Genomic DNA, 6891 nt, shown 5'->3' with positions numbered 1-6891 from the left:
AATATTTGAGATATAAAATTAAGACTTATGTTAGTAAAATAATGCATAAGTTATTTTACTTAAAAAGAAAATCTTATGATCATATTAATACAGCTAGAAAACATTAAGAAAAAACTTAATACTCTTAAAAATGGGATACACATGCACACAAATTTAGAAAAGTTTGATACATATACATTATATTATAATGTCATATCAAAAGTTAGAACTATCATTTGTTTGTTATGAATGAAAGGAAGATGTTTCAGACCACAAACAGAAATAAAATTCTCTCGTATTTTACATAAATAAAAGGCATTTACATAAATAAAAAATTTTAATAACATCTCCATCATAATTAGATGAGTATGTTCCTGCCTTCTTGCAATGAACATTGAATTGATCTCTACTGTATCAAGAAAAATTGTGATAGCTGTTAGGTACAGAGAATGAAAAGCCGTCCTCTGGACAGCTCATGGTTATCACACTCATGAACCCACAGCACCAGTGTTAACACAATACTTTCACATGATCAAGCCAGCTAGAGTCAGGGCTTAGATGGGGTGACCAACCCTTGCTAATGCCATATTGAGGGGCTTTTGGCATTTGATGGCTACTGGTGAATGAAGAATCATTCATTTGGGGGGGGGTTATTGCCTTGGTAATTTGCTTGTGCTTCAATAGATTCCCTTCATGGGTGACACTAGATTCTGATTCTTTGATGAGATCTAAAAGGTAAACAGATGAAAACATGGTGTCAGGAGATGTATTATAGGAAATCTGGTGAGATTTGGTAAAGGGAATGTAGAGTGCATACAAGTATATTTCTTTATATAAAAAATAAAGAAAAATATGAAAGGACAAATGTTTACTTAATTAACAGAAGATAGAATATCTCTATAGACCAATTCTAAATAGCTTATAAATATAAAGCTAGAAATAATAGATGAGTTTAAAAGATGTACAAATTTTCTTCACTGTTTAAGAGATCATCGTAAGAGATCATGGGAGAGAATGTAATGTATTATAATATACTTCCAAATGTAAAAGATTATAACTTTAGCTTAGTAATAAATACAAGGTTTTTCACCGACTGAGATTATGTATAATCAGTTTGAGCTAATTCCTCCCTGTTAAATTATAAGCATTTCTAAATTCCTCAGAAAAACAACCTTAGAATAACTACTTTTAGTCCCCCAAAGTCCAGGGAATTGAGGCAAAAACTCTTCAATGGATTCTTCAAGCTGTACATAATTATTTTTATATTTATTACTAAACTAAAATTATGATCTTTTACATTGGCACAGAATTTATTTGATACAAATTTAGATTTTTAAGATTTTCTTTAATATAAATTTCTCATTGATTTAAAATTAATATTGTTACTCTGATGTACACGTATTGTGCATATACAACATTTTTCAACAGAGATGGCTTATACCCAGTCCTTTTCTGCTATTAAAAAATGAAGCTGAGATGATTAAGCACGTGAGTTTAAGGCCAAATAGCAAATTCATGTCTCTAAGTTTATTGTTAGAATGCTTTCAAGATAATTTGTTAAGATAATTAATGGACAACAGTCCAGATTACTTATATAGTTAGACAGTTTCTAAAAAACACCGGAAGTCCACAAGATATGACATTTAATGTTCTTTAACTTTTATTGAGACATGTCCGCTCCCACCAGCTCCCCCTTGGTATATTCAAAGAAGAAATTGAAAATCTCCACCTCCACGTGAGGTGATTTATTGTGGCTGACAGGCACTATGCAAAAATTGCTCCAATTCTTCTACAGACTAATTACTGTCCAGAAAAGGAAACATTGCAGAATAAGTTGGCTGAAAATTTCTGCCAAGCCAGAATGATTAGCCCTTCAAAATTCAGTGTTTCAAAAGTCTGTCTGATGATCCTAAGCCAGAAGCCTGAAGACTTGCTCTCACGTGTTGCTCACAGGGGACTGTGCAAATAGAAAATTGTCTCTATAACCTGTCTCAGTTCTAGAAGCCATGCTAGGCTTCCTATATTTACAGATATATGGCTCATTCTCAGATTACTGGCAGGGTTGAAAACTTAGTATAATCTTATAACCCACTCAGACTATTTAACTTTGAGAATACATATTTATTAGTTAGTTATCAGATAATACATAAGCTAGCCAGGATATAACAGATTTTAAGCCTTTTAAAAGCTAAAATATATAACTAAATGTTCTGTTTAACTGATAAAAGTTGGGCTGGGTGTTAGGTACATCTGATACTTTTAAATTACAGAATGATAATAGTTGTGCTCAACTTATATTTGAGAAAAAAATTTCTGGTTTTTTTTTAATTAAAAGGGTAAAAGAGTAGATTGATGTCATTATTAAGGGAAGGGAGGTACAGGATAGAACCAGGCCTGTCATTGGATAAGAAGGAAGGATGGGTGGGAGAAAAGTTTTAGAGAGGCAGAGGAAGCCAGAGTGAGAATGTGAGAGCACAGAGAACATGGCAGTAGATGTTTAGATGCCTCTCTGTACATATTACAGGTTGTTATGACTATTCTCAAGGGATGGGTGTGTACAGGATTTTGTGCTGTCTGGATTGGCAAATTATATCTTATCAATTGGATCAGAAAATATTGTTTGATGTGTTCTTTCATAAGGCAACTTAATTGAGTTTAAGAGAGTGTATGGTGGCCAGATGCATGGGCCTACCAAAGAATTGGGATGTGTTTGCCTGGCGTGATGGAAACCCAACCAAGAGGGCTGTGGATGAGGGAGGAGCAGCCTGACAGGGTGCCGTGTTGGGAAGAATAGTGTGTCAGAAAGTAGATGCGGCAGCATGGAGCCACTGAGATAAATTATTCCTATTTCCAATGGCACCAGAAATAATAAGGGACTGAGACAGCTAGGGTATACCTGGGAACCAGTTCTGTCAGGTTTTTTGTTTTCTTTTTTTGTTTTTATTTTTACTGCAGCACATATATTGTGTGTCGAGTGTCCTGAAGGGAAAACATGCTTAAGTCCTTGAGTATGAAGTGATTTATTGCATCATGGCCACATATAACCATGATGGGATACTAAAGACAAAGATAGGAGAGTGAGGATTTTTAATTTCCAAGAAATTATAGGATTTTGTTGTTCCTCAATCATATGATTTTTTTGGGTAGGATATATACCTTGTGATCTAGACTAATAGATGTATCACAGAAAGAAAAAAGGTGGAGGCAGAGTTACCATTAAAGGTTTTTGGGGCCTGGGAATCAGATGCAAGGGACAGAGAGACTACAAGGCCACAGAACATGTTGCTTATCAATTATATTGAGGTTACAAAGGGGATGGCAGGTTTGAGGAAAGCAGCCAGTTAGACAGGACTGTGATCTAACACTTCCCTGCTTATGAAAGAAAATTCAAAAGTCACATCCAGCTGGAAAGTCTTATGAATACTATGAAGTACCTATTAATGTGGGGAGCCAGGACTGCCCAAGGCTGTCTGAAAGACCTGGACAAAAGAATAACTGGAACACTAGTTCTATGCCCTTACCCAGGATCACACTTGTCAAGGCCTGTCTGATGCTGAAGCCAATGTCTTAAAGGAGTCAAGGTTGAGGGAACAGACTCTTCCCTTAGGTTGTGGTTATCAGTTCTTAGGCAGCTGTAACTGTGGTATCCCATGTTCTTTTCGTCAGCATTGTCTGACTTAATCATTTGCTGACTTAGTTGTTCCCCATGTACAACCACCGGTACCCCCAGGACTGCAAATTATAAATATGATTCTACAATTTCTAATAAAGAGCAAATAAATTTCAAGCAATCTTCACAAAAATGTTTACTAACAGCAATCACATTTTAAATCAGACAAACTAAAAATAAATTGAACACCATGTGCTCCAGCTGTATATCCTCGGGACATAACCCCAAGACACCAAATTACTACAGAGGTACTTGTACAGTTTCACCCATTGTTGCTTAGTTGCCAGCAGGGAGGAAATGCAATTCATATGAATCCTAATGGGGTGACTGCTCTGCTTTTCCTATCAGTTATTTTGCTCTACTGCCACTATGCCATCCTCACCGTGCAATCCTAGATAACACAGTGATCTATGACTCCAAGATATAATGTTTGACTATGTAATTGCAAATATTGGAAGAGAAATGAAGTCTTAAACACTGCTATATATTTATTTAAATGTCCCTGTTTTTTTTATTCCAGAGACTGTGCTGCAAAAGGTATATACACACTTCTCCCTCATTTCCTCAGCTGAAGGCTATGTGGCTCAGTTTTAATTCTCATGTGATAAAGTATCAAATTCCCTATACTATCTCAATAGATGTATCTCTCTTATTCCTTTTCTATTTAAAGAGTCTAAACTGTCCTTATATCAAACTATGCTGTTTATATAACAGGCAAACCCAGAAATATCAACTGTGCTTCACAAGGTAAGTATGCAAAGTACGGTTTTATAGAATTGCTTGTAATGCATCTACTCCTATTTTTATTTTCTGGTCTATTCAGGTGTGTTTTATAATATCCACCTGCAGAGATATCTATGGAAAATTACAAACAAAAGCAAAAACAGAAAACAATTAAGATCTGTTATCAAATCTTAAGCAAACATTCACCACTCTAGGACTGGGAAATTGCTCAGTGGGTAGAAACATATGGACCTGGGTGTGAATATTCAGCATGTATACATAATGCCAGGCATAGGGGATAGCTACACATAACTATTACCTCTGAATCCTGAGGGCTCACTGACCAGTTCTCCAATCCCACAGTAAATTTCTAGTTCAACAAGAGAACTTACGTCAAGAACAGTGAACAGCACTAAGGAAGATGCTTGAAATCCCTCTCAGAACTCCAAAAACACATGCACAGATGGGTAAAGCCACACAGTTACAGGCATGCACCACACACTCACATCCACCAACATTCTTATAACACACAACACCACAGATACATAGAAAATGGTTAAGGGACTGCAGGGTAATTCTTAATTTGCTGTTGTCACCCAGCATGTATCTTAGATACTGATAATAACCAAGAACAGATTAAGCTGGAAGAGAGTTTATCCATAGTTTTAACTTTTCCTTTATTTTAATTTAATTAAAATGCTTTCGTAATTTTACACAAAATACTATATCCAGACTTATGGAATTCTAGAATCACCCAGGACAAAAACTTTTGAGCATGTCTGAGAGAGAGAGAGACATCAGACTGGAAGAGTTCTAGTGCAAAGGCCCTCCAGCCAGAAGCTGGAACCCAGATGCCCTTCAACAGAGGAATGGATACAGAAAATGTGGCATATTTGCACAATGAAGTACTACTCAGCTTTCAAAAACAATGACTTCATGAAATTCCTAGGCAAATGGATGGAACTAGGAAATATCATCCTGAGTGAATTAACCCAGTTTGTAGATACTAGTCCAAAGCTTGGAATACGCAAGATACAATTCATAGACCATATGACGCTCAAGAAGGATGAAGAACAAAATGTGGACACTTCAGTCCTTCCTAGAAGGGGGAACAAAATACTCAAGAGGGAGGGGAATATAGGGACACAGTGGAGCAGAGACTTAAGGAAAGGCCATCTAGATGCTGCACCATCTGGGAATCTATCACATATGCAGCCACCAAACCTAGTTAGTATTGCTGATGCCAAGAAGTCCTTACTGATGGGAGCTTGATGTGGATGTCTCCTGAGAGACTCTGCCAGAACCTCACTGATATAGACAAGCACGCTTGAAGCTAACCATCGGACTCCATGGGGACTCCAATGAAGGAGTGAAGGAAGAGCTGAAAAGGTTTGCAAACCCATAGGAAGAACAACAATATCAACCAGCTAGACTAACCAGTGCTCCTAGGGATTAAACTACTAACCAAATAGTACTCATGTAAAAGCCTAACACTTCAGTTGCATATGGAGCAGAGGATGGCATTGTCTGGCATCAATAGGAGGAGAAGCCCTTGGTCCTGTGAATGCTCCTTTCTCCAGTGTAGGGGAATGGCATGCTATTGAGGTGCGAATGGGTGAATGGGAGGAAAAACATCCTCATGGAAGCAGGGTGTGGGGTGTGGGAGAGTGGGTAACTGGGCAAGGGAATAACATTTGCAGTGTAAATATATAAAATATCAAGTTAAAAATGTTACTACTGCTCTTAATAACCCTATATGTTTTTAAAATCCATTTGTCAAAATTCTTACTAAGTCTGTTTTGTTTTCACACATGGACTATGATGGGTTAACACCATATCTGGGAATATCTTCTCAATATTAGACATAACATCTGAATATGTGATAATTTATATCCATTTTTTTATTCAGGAAGAATCCGATGCCAAAGAAAATTTCCTCTTTTTGATTAGCATGGAAATTATGTTCAAAATAAGCTAATTAAATAAAGATACCTGAGTGTATACACATTCATATACATATTCATACATATGAATATGTGTGTGTGTATGTATACATGATGTAGGCCTCCTTCACAGGGCATCTAGGCCTTAACAGTTCCCTCAGGCCTTCATGTTTTCCCTAGACCTTTAACAGCCAGCAGCTTTGCCCTCTGAGCAACCAGTCTACAGAGGAATTCATAGAGAAACCCTGTCTGAAAAATTAGGGGAGCGAGACAAACAGATTGATCGCTCTCTCTCTCTTTCTCTCTGTGTGAGTGTGTGTGTGAGTGTGTGTGTGTGTGTGTGTGTGTGTGTGTGTGTGTGTGTGTGTGTGTTCAACTGAGGAGGCACTGGCAAATAAATGTTTGCCCATCCTCTGTAAGCCAGTCCATCCCAATACTGCCTTTCCTTTTCCTTAGTTTGTTTGGTTTATTCCAAGTTAATTGTATCTGTTTCTTTAATTTCCTCTTCATTTCTTTAGTTGAGTCAGGGGTCTTTGCACATAAGCCCTGGAAATCAGTACCTGGATCAGGTCTGCA

This window comes from Rattus norvegicus, chromosome 3 (assembly GCF_036323735.1).
Source record: "Rattus norvegicus strain BN/NHsdMcwi chromosome 3, GRCr8, whole genome shotgun sequence".
Taxonomy (NCBI): Eukaryota; Metazoa; Chordata; class Mammalia; order Rodentia; family Muridae; genus Rattus; species Rattus norvegicus.
This window is presented reverse-complemented; position numbering follows the sequence as displayed.